Here is a 10,340-nt window from a genome sequence, read left to right as displayed (position 1 = left end):
AACTACAATTATAACGCGTTAGAAGTCAACCAATTTATTCCTGACAGAGGAATCTATACATTTTGCAGAGCTCTGGGTTCAGCTGTCACCTGTCCTCTTCAACAGGTGTTTTGGTTTCAAAGCTGATATTTTTCTCCAAAAGCTTTTTGTCTTGCATCAGGAGTTGAAGGTTTTTAAAGTGCTTTTCAACATTTACTCCACTGCATGGACTGGAGAAAAGAACTGCAGCGCTTAAAACCATGTCATCTAAACCTTGTAATGTTGTTGCAGTTGTAAGAAGTCCAAACACGTGCATTGCAAGGTGGTAATGTTGTTTGGCACTGCAACACCAAAATATAAAATCTTAGTTACCATACAGATATTTATAAGATTTATTGATAAAATTAGCAACCAGTTAACAAATATGGATGACATTGTTCAAATTACTAATGAAAATAGTAATATTTTCTGCAAATGTCCTTGGCATTCTTCATCAAATGCCTCAAGCAACAGTGTAGGATAGGTACTTCAAAATCTGTGGATGTCCCCTTTCCACAAACTATAGAGTAGTAATGTTCAATGGTGCTATTCAAATTGGTCTTTATAAATGAAAGACACAGTGCTTGCATTAGCACAATAGAAGCATTACTGGTGCCTGCATCGCTCTCTGTCCATACGTCCTTGAAACGTGTCAAGAAAATACTTGACCGAGGCAGTGGTGTGTTCACAAGTCAAGTAGGGAAGGGTGAGGAGTTTTTCAATGAATTCTTCACAACAAGCTCATACACATAGAATGGTGGGGAGCATTTTTCCTTCTTTATGATGCTGCCAGTGGCGTCCAAATAGAGGATGTCTTCTCTGGTCCTGTCACGATAAATGTCAATACAGTACACCTTTGGGGAATAAAAATACTTTTTGGAGCACATCTGGCTTAAGTCTTTCTTTCCACCATGAAATGCAAACTTAACAGCTCATTGTTGTGCAGATGACTTTGCCTCTTTTCCCATGAAATGGTTTTCAATACAGGAGGTGTGAGTGCCTCATCTCTGCAGCCTGATTCCATGACTGCTTCGTCCAATTTCAGAAGGTTTCTTAAGTAGAGAGATCTGGGCAATTCTTTGTAATTTTTGCCCCAGTGAATCCCTTTCTCTTCCTCTCACAGGTCTTGACTTTAGTTCAATGCGATTGTGGATGCTCATACCACCCTTGAAATGTACAGTGTCTTAAAAAAATCCTTTTTGCTATCTATTGTGACGGTGACTTCAACAGGACAGTTCTCAAATTGACAGTAACACAGACACCAAAATTCCGGGCCTTGTCTTATTGAGCCAAGTGTCTTAGTTCTGTCTTTTGAAAGCTATTGAACAGTATGGATGGATGGATCGAATTCCTTTGGAAATAATGCCAGTCAAGGCCCTTGAATCCTCTGGGTTTTCTCAATTTCTGTAATGAGGCCCAGTCCTTTTGGTCAACTAAAAAATAGGTTGGACCGGAAGGCACTTTTATCCTTACGAATGCATCGTCTTCTGTCGACAAGTCAGGATCACGGTCATTGATACTGGTTCCCTATAGAATAAATAGGAAAGCAAAAATATATTAATGGTTTTGTAATATTTAGTACCTATACTTCATAAGTATGCCTCACAGTTCTGAGGACCAGGGTTCAATCCCCGGTCCTGCCTGTGTGGAGTTTGCATGCTCTCCCCTTGCCTGCATGGGTTTTTGCCCGGCACTCCGTTTTCCTCCCACATCCCAAAAACATGCATTAATTGGAGACTCTAAATTGCCCGTAGGTGTGAATGTTTGTTTGTAGGGTTAGGTGAGGGGAACTGAACCCTCCCTCTCCCAGTATAGGGGAAATAATTCCCCTTCCGGGATCGGGGGGGAGATGCACGGTCCATCCCCCTACGCCATCTCCCGTCTCCATTTCCCCATTCCTGGCGGCGTGCCTGCTGGCCACGCCGGTCATAGTGGACCACTTTCCACTCTCCACCAGTCATCTTTGTTCCAATTTTCTTTTTTGTATTTGCAATTGAGTTTTATAGAGTCGCCTTTGTTATTTATGTTTTGGATGTGCTATTTATTAACATTTATGAATTTGTAATATATCTCTAATTATAACAACAAAAAACAAAAAAAGAGAAAATCCCCCAAAAAAACAACTTTTGTCGACCAAACGGTGTGCCTTGACAACGTTTCGGCTCTAAGGAGCCTTCCTCAGGTCCTGGCACACAGAATTTAATAAATGCACTGTAAAAATAAGTGATGTTGACTGTTCAAACTCCCAAACCAAACTGAGCTAGTGAAAACGCCCTCCCCTTTTATACCCGTTGTTTTTTGGTCCTATTTTAAAAAAGATCTTTTAAAAGAATATGTGCAAAGTAAAACCCACTTTAAATTAACCCCATAATTGCCAATCCTTCTGCATAATTGCCATCTTGAAATTGAACCTTTGTCCATGTATTGATATTTTAACCCTATAACTCGTTTAATAACATTTTAATAATTGTATAGTTTTTTTTAGCTTTTTATGCTGTTTTATATTTTTTAATGTATTTTACCAATTGTTTTGCTTTTTTGGGTCTTTTTAACTTTTTGTGATGTAATTGTAATGAACTTTGTTCCCCCTAGGGTTAAAGTTGGAAATAGGGATAGGAATGAAGTGGTTAGGGTTTGAAGGTTAGGGTTAGGGTTAGGGGAATGAAACCGATCCCTCCCTCTCCCGGGGTTGGGGATATAATCCCCACTCCGGGATTGGGAAGGAAGTGCACGGTCCATCCCCCCGCGCCAATACCCGTCCTCCCGCCGCCCCTGTTGTTGACGGTCCACCCGGCCACGTCCTCCATAGCGGACCGTAGTCCACTGGCCATCCCAACCCATGCTCTGTCACTTATGATGTAATTATTTAATTTGTTTATTTATTTATTTGTATTTTTTACTTTTTTATTATTGGTCCACCAATTCTGAGTTCGCCTTGGTTATATAATTAATGAATTCGCCTTGGTTATATAAGTAATGAATTGTTTGCTTTGTTTTGTATCTATTAGCCAAGGTATCAATTTGTAATGTATTTTTATAATAACCAACCAAAAGACCAAAAACAATTGAAAAAAACCAAAACACAAAAACAACCAAAAAAAACCCCCCAAGAATTGTATCCCCGTGTGCCTGGACGACGTTTCGGCTCTTGTGAGCCTTCTTCAGGTCCCTGGCACACAGATTCCCCAAGCACAGCTATTGATGTTAACACTACACTGGTCAAAAACGAACTGAGGCTCTTAGTGTGCGCTGGCTTTTATATACTCCCTCATTTGCATAAATTTTTCTCCCAACAATGAACCGAATTTATTTTTCACTTTTTCCATTAACCCTATAATCCCCCCATGCCATTTAGTTTTAATGAGTTTCCCTATTGGAAAACTACACCTCTAATGTATTAACTATATTCCTTATTTTTTAATTGTTTTTAATCCTTATACCACTTTTGATTTTTTTACTTTTTATCTAAAGTTTGTTCGAATGTATTGGTGTTTTAATTGTTTTCCATGTGTAGTTCAAGTATTTTAATGGTTTTTATCTCTGTTTTACCCAATGATATCTTTATTTATTTATTTATTTCTATGCTAGGGTTAGGGCGAGCGATAAGATCTCTCCTCCCGTTATGTTGGGAGGAGGTAATGCACAGTCCATCCCCCAGTGTTCCCGTCCCTCCCGGTGCCGAGGCGGTTGGTCCCCGAATCTGCACCTCTTGGCTTTAGGGTCAGTCCGGGCGTGTCTTCGCCCACAGCGAACCACTTGTCCTTTCATCATTCCCAAGCTTGGTTTGTTGTTTATTGACTTATTTGTTTATTCGGCACGTTTTTGCTTTTTTTTGAGTCACCTCCTTTGTTTACGCTGTTTTTGGTTTGTTGTTTATTTATTCAGCACGTTTTTGCTTTTTTTTGAGTCACCTCCTTTGTTTAGGCTGTTTTGTGTTTTTCTTTTCCATAAATGTATTCTTATTTTTATTACTGTTATCCACTTTTCTTAGTCTTGGTTTTTGATTAAAGAAATAAAAAAGAGAGAGAAAGAACGACGTGTTGTCTTTTTGTGTGAGTGCCCTTCTTGGCCTATGTGTGTCCTGTGTAATGTACGGGGCTGTATTGCCCTCTAGTGGCGAGAAGTAACCAAATGAGGTCATTTCCAAACGGAGAAAAAAAGGAAAAAAAAGGAAGCGCTATAAAGTGCCCGTCGCGACGTTTCGACCTTCTAGGGTCTTCCTCAGGCTTGGGCACCATGAAAAATAAGTAAATAAGCGAATAATTATTATTAGTGAAGTGGTTAATTAACCGTCTTACTGTTTATGTTGGCTTCAGCGGCTAAGGAGATGTTTTTCTCTCTCGTCGAGCAGCTGGGCAAAATGGTGGGGGCGGTTAGGTTAGGGTTAGGGTTAGGGTTAGGGTTAGGGTTAGGGTTAGTTAGGGTTAGGGTTAGGGTTAGGGTTAGGGTTAGGGTTAGGGTTAGGGTTAGGGTTAGGGTTAGTTAGGGTTAGGGTTAGGGTTAGGGTTAGGGTTAGGGTTAGGGTTAGGGTTAGGGTTAGGGTTAGTGTTAGGGTTAGGGTTAGGGTTAGGGTTAGGGTTAGGGTTAGTTAGGGTTTAGGGTTAGTTAGGGTTAGGTTAGGGTTAGGGTTAGTTAGGGTTAGGGTTAGGTTAGGTTAGGGTTAGGGTTAGGGTTAGGGTTAGGGTTAGGGTTAGGGTTAGTAGTGTTAGGGTTAGTTAGGTTAGGGTTAGTTAGGGTTAGGGTTAGGGTTAGGGTTAGGGTTAGGGTTAGGGTTAGGGTTAGGGTTAGGGTTAGGGTTAGGGTTAGGGTTAGGGTTAGGGTTAGGGTTAGGTTAGGGTTAGGGTTAGGGTTAGGGTTAGGGTTAGGGTTAGGGTTAGGGTTAGGGTTAGGGTTAGGGTTAGGTTAGGGTTAGGGTTAGGGTTAGTTAGGGTTAGGGTTAGTAGGGTTAGGGTTAGGGTTAGGGTTAGGGTTAGGGTTAGGGTTAGGGTTAGGGTTTAGGGTTAGGGTTAGGGTTAGGGTTAGGGTTAGGGTTAGTTAGGGTTAGGGTTAGGGTTAGGGTTAGGGTTAGGGTTAGGGTTAGGGTTAGGTTAGGTTAGGTTAGGTTAGGGTTAGGGTTAGGGTTAGGGTTAGGGTTAGGGTTAGGTTAGTTAGGGTTAGTTTAGGGTTAGGGTTTAGGGTTAGGGTTAGGTTAGTTAGGGTTAGTTAGGGTTAGGTTAGGTTAGGGTTAGGGTTAGGGTTAGGGTTAGGGTTAGGGTTAGGGTTAGGGTTAGGGTTAGGGTTAGGGTTAGGGTTAGGGTTAGTTAGGGTTAGGGTTTAGGGTTAGTTAGGGTTAGGGTTAGGGTTAGGGTTAGTTAGGGTTAGGGTTAGGGTTAGGGTTAGGTTAGGTTAGGGTTAGGGTTAGGGTTAGGGTTAGGGTTAGTGTTAGGGTTAGGGTTAGGGTTAGGGTTAGGGTTAGGGTTAGGGTTAGGTTAGGTTAGGGTTAGGGTTAGGTTAGGTTAGGGTTAGGGTTAGGGTTAGTGTTAGGGTTAGGGTTAGGGTTAGGGTTAGGGTTAGGGTTAGGGTTAGGGTTAGTTAGGGTTAGGGTTAGTTAGGGTTAGGGTTAGGGTTAGGGTTAGGGTTAGTTGGTTAGTTAGGGTTTTAGGGTTAGGGTTAGGGTTAGGGTTAGGGTTAGGGTTAGGGTTAGGGTTAGGGTTAGGGTTAGGGTTAGGTTAGGGTTAGGGTTAGGGTTAGTTAGGGTTAGTTAGTGGTTAGGGTTAGGGTTAGTTAGGGTTAGGGTTAGGGTTAGGGTTAGGGTTAGGGTTAGGGTTAGGGTTAGGGTTAGGGTTAGGGTTTAGGGTTAGGGTTAGGGTTAGGGTTAGGGCGAGCGATAAGATCTCTCCTCCCGTTATGTTGGGAGGAGGTAATGCACAGTCCATCCCCCAGTGTTCTCGTCCCTCCCGGTGCCGAGGCGGTTGGTCCCCGAATCTGCACCTCTTGGCTTTAGGGTCAGTCCGGGCGTGTCTTCGCCCACAGCGAACCACTTGTCCTTTCATCATTCCCAAGCTTGGTTTGTTGTTTATTGACTTATTTGTTTATTCGGCACGTTTTTGCTTTTTTTTGAGTCACCTCCTTTGTTTACGCTGTTTTTGGTTTGTTGTTTATTTATTTATTTATTTATTCAGCACGTTTTTGCTTTTTTTGAGTAACCTCCTTTGTTTAGGCTGTTTTGTGTTCCTCCTTTCTATAAATGTATTCTTATTTTTATTACTGTTATCCACTTTTCTTAGTCTTGGTTTTTGATTAAAGAAATAAAAAAGAGAGAGAAAAAGAACGACGTGTTGTCTTTTTGTGTGAGTGCCCTTCTTGGCCTATGTGTGTCCTGTGTAATGTACGGGGCTGTATTGCCCTCTAGTGGCGAGAAGTAACCAAATGAGGTCATTTCCAAACGGAGAAAAAAAGGAAAAAAAAGGAAGCGCTATAAAGTGCCCGTCGCGACGTTTCGACCTTCTAGGGTCTTCCTCAGGCTTGGGCACCATGAAAAATAAGTAAATAAGCGAATAATTATTATTAGTGAAGTGGTTAATTAACCGTCTTACTGTTTATGTTGGCTTCAGCGGCTAAGGAGATGTTTTTCTCTCTCGTCGAGCAGCTGGGCAAAATGGTGGGGGCGGCCGAGTCTCCGCCTACTTTTATTTTTAGACCACGTGACTACGCTTCCGGGTCAATGATCCAATGCCTGATCTTAGTTTTTTGGGGAGGCGGTCCTTCACCATCCTTTTGCGATGACGTCAGCTCTTGTTTTTAAATCCAAACAGGTAAGTATTCCAAATATCAATTTTAGGATTAGGACCCTCGGTTTGAGATAGTCCATTTTCAAATTGGTTAAGTTTATCCGACCCAGCGTTTCTCCTCTTGGAAACGCTGGTTTGACCATGCTGGATAAGTTGTCCATCCCTTATTTTAGTCCTCATTTTGGGCTCTACGGTACCCTATTTTGGAGGTGATGTACCGATTCTACGACTGCATAAGTTCCCGGGGCGAGTGGTTATGGTTAGGTCCTGGGAAGGGTGAGGTGTCCGGACCACAAAGGAGCCAGCGGGAAACCCCCTCTACCCCCTTCTTCCTTGACCCAACCCACAACCAACAACACCCTCCATACTGGTCCTGTTCGCCTGATCTAATATCCAATTAAATTTCACGGTCTGGTCCGGCAACTACATCCCGCTTGGATGGCCTTCGGTCTACCAGCACCGACTCCCTGCAAGTGCCCGTCTTTGACTCTTCCACTGAGGTCTAGGTCTTAGCTTGCGATAATATGTAGCGAAAAAGCGTTCAGGGGCAGCGGTTGGGGCTAGAGGGCTATGGGCCGAGCATGTGAGCATGAGAGGGACCCCGATGGGCCTTGAGCCCGGTCACCTTCCTCCCGGATCCCCACGGCCATCCCCCAGTAATTTAACTGGCGTAGATCAATTTTAGGGTTAGGACCCTCAGTTTGAGATAGTCCATTTTCGAATTGGTTAAGTTTAGGAAGAGGTTAGAGTAAGTTGTTATTTGCTGATTAAGCTTCGACAAAGGCCTAAAATCGGCGCTGGGACCAAAATTATGGTTAGGGCTCATACTCGAGATTGGTTAAGTTTAGGAAGAGGTTTAGGATTAGTTGTTAGACTGTTTCTTTCTCAAATGTCTTTGGACTTTTTTTGAGGATTGGTTGTCGTGGCTTGGCTCGGGTAGCATCCCTTTAAGGAACGAAAAAGGTAGGAGTCAATGTTTTTTTGCGTGAGGGCTCTCACCTGGCAATTCCAATTGTCTCAGTCTTTTCCGTAGCTGTCATCCCCCGTCGATTGCGGGTCAAAGTCCACTGTGGCGGTGGTTGGGTTGTCCTGGGTTGCACCGGATCGGGGACTCCCATCCCCCCTTGCGGCAGTGGAGGGAGAGGCCTCCGATGTCGGCGCAGCCGTCGTGATGTCCTGCTGCTGTGCAGCTGAAGCTGGTTTTGAGACTGGCAGCGAGGTCACTGTATTTGTGTTCTCCTCGTCCCTCGCGGTCGATTCCGATGCGGGTGTTGCGATCGCCGACTCAGCCTCCTGTCGGTCTGCTGGGCTTCCGTCCCGGTTCCCCAACCTTTGGCATTGTCCATGATCCGACCCAGCGTTTCTCCTCTTGGAAACGCTGGTTTGACCATGCTGGATAAGTTGTCCATCCTTTATTTTAGTCCTCATTTTGGGCTCTACGGTACCCTATTTTGGAGGTGATGCACCGATTCTACGACTGCATAAGTTCTACGCATTCGGACTCGGTGATATAAATTGTCTAGGAGGTTGAATTCTCCACCATGTGTTTTGTTATTTTTAGGGCGTCCAGTTTGGACTACCGACGAATCAGAGCGGAGTGGGGGACCAAACCGGGCCCCGGACCGGTCAGAACGAGAACGTGGACACCAGGAGAGGCACGGGCTGGTTAGGGCGAGCGATAAGATCTCTCCTCCCGTTATGTTGGGAGGAGGTAATGCACAGTCCATCCCCCAGTGTTCTCGTCCCTCCCGGTGCCGAGGCGGTTGGTCCCCGAATCTGCACCTCTTGGCTTTAGGGTCAGTCCGGGCGTGTCTTCGCCCACAGCGAACCACTTGTCCTTTCATCATTCCCAAGCTTGGTTTGTTGTTTATTGACTTATTTGTTTATTCGGCACGTTTTTGCTTTTTTTTGAGTCACCTCCTTTGTTTACGCTGTTTTTGGTTTGTTGTTTATTTATTTATTTATTTATTCAGCACGTTTTTGCTTTTTTTGAGTAACCTCCTTTGTTTAGGCTGTTTTGTGTTCCTCCTTTCTATAAATGTATTCTTATTTTTATTACTGTTATCCACTTTTCTTAGTCTTGGTTTTTGATTAAAGAAATAAAAAAGAGAGAGAAAAAGAACGACGTGTTGTCTTTTTGTGTGAGTGCCCTTCTTGGCCTATGTGTGTCCTGTGTAATGTACGGGGCTGTATTGCCCTCTAGTGGCGAGAAGTAACCAAATGAGGTCATTTCCAAACGGAGAAAAAAAGGAAAAAAAAGGAAGCGCTATAAAGTGCCCGTCGCGACGTTTCGACCTTCTAGGGTCTTCCTCAGGCTTGGGCACCATGAAAAATAAGTAAATAAGCGAATAATTATTATTAGTGAAGTGGTTAATTAACCGTCTTACTGTTTATGTTGGCTTCAGCGGCTAAGGAGATGTTTTTCTCTCTCGTCGAGCAGCTGGGCAAAATGGTGGGGGCGGCCGAGTCTCCGCCTACTTTTATTTTTAGACCACGTGACTACGCTTCCGGGTCAATGATCCAATGCCTGATCTTAGTTTTTTGGGGAGGCGGTCCTTCACCATCCTTTTGCGATGACGTCAGCTCTTGTTTTTAAATCCAAACAGGTAAGTATTCCAAATATCAATTTTAGGATTAGGACCCTCGGTTTGAGATAGTCCATTTTCAAATTGGTTAAGTTTATCCGACCCAGCGTTTCTCCTCTTGGAAACGCTGGTTTGACCATGCTGGATAAGTTGTCCATCCCTTATTTTAGTCCTCATTTTGGGCTCTACGGTACCCTATTTTGGAGGTGATGTACCGATTCTACGACTGCATAAGTTCCCGGGGCGAGTGGTTATGGTTAGGTCCTGGGAAGGGTGAGGTGTCCGGACCACAAAGGAGCCAGCGGGAAACCCCCTCTACCCCCTTCTTCCTTGACCCAACCCACAACCAACAACACCCTCCATACTGGTCCTGTTCGCCTGATCTAATATCCAATTAAATTTCACGGTCTGGTCCGGCAACTACATCCCGCTTGGATGGCCTTCGGTCTACCAGCACCGACTCCCTGCAAGTGCCCGTCTTTGACTCTTCCACTGAGGTCTAGGTCTTAGCTTGCGATAATATGTAGCGAAAAAGCGTTCAGGGGCAGCGGTTGGGGCTAGAGGGCTATGGGCCGAGCATGTGAGCATGAGAGGGACCCCGATGGGCCTTGAGCCCGGTCACCTTCCTCCCGGATCCCCACGGCCATCCCCCAGTAATTTAACTGGCGTAGATCAATTTTAGGGTTAGGACCCTCAGTTTGAGATAGTCCATTTTCGAATTGGTTAAGTTTAGGAAGAGGTTAGAGTAAGTTGTTATTTGCTGATTAAGCTTCGACAAAGGCCTAAAATCGGCGCTGGGACCAAAATTATGGTTAGGGCTCATACTCGAGATTGGTTAAGTTTAGGAAGAGGTTTAGGATTAGTTGTTAGACTGTTTCTTTCTCAAATGTCTTTGGACTTTTTTTGAGGATTGGTTGTCGTGGCTTGGCTCGGGTAGCATCCCTTTAAGGAACGAAAAAGGTAGGAG

At 44.1% G+C, this 10,340-nt stretch overlaps 1 long non-coding RNA gene across 1 annotated transcript; it reads right to left on the bottom strand.

Moving 5' to 3' along the window:
* Nucleotides 1-357: 357 nt before the first annotated feature.
* LOC133474117 (uncharacterized) lies at nt 358-9,666 on the bottom strand. The gene is made up of 2 exons (XR_009787355.1): nt 7,788-9,666; nt 358-1,545 (listed from the first exon to the last, which is right to left on the bottom strand). It is a non-coding gene; the product is annotated as an uncharacterized LOC133474117 (long non-coding RNA).
* Nucleotides 9,667-10,340: the final 674 nt, after the last annotated feature.

This window comes from Phyllopteryx taeniolatus, chromosome 1 (genome assembly GCF_024500385.1).
Source record: "Phyllopteryx taeniolatus isolate TA_2022b chromosome 1, UOR_Ptae_1.2, whole genome shotgun sequence".
In the NCBI taxonomy this organism is placed as follows: domain Eukaryota; kingdom Metazoa; phylum Chordata; class Actinopteri; order Syngnathiformes; family Syngnathidae; genus Phyllopteryx; species Phyllopteryx taeniolatus.
This window is presented reverse-complemented; position numbering and strand designations above follow the sequence as displayed.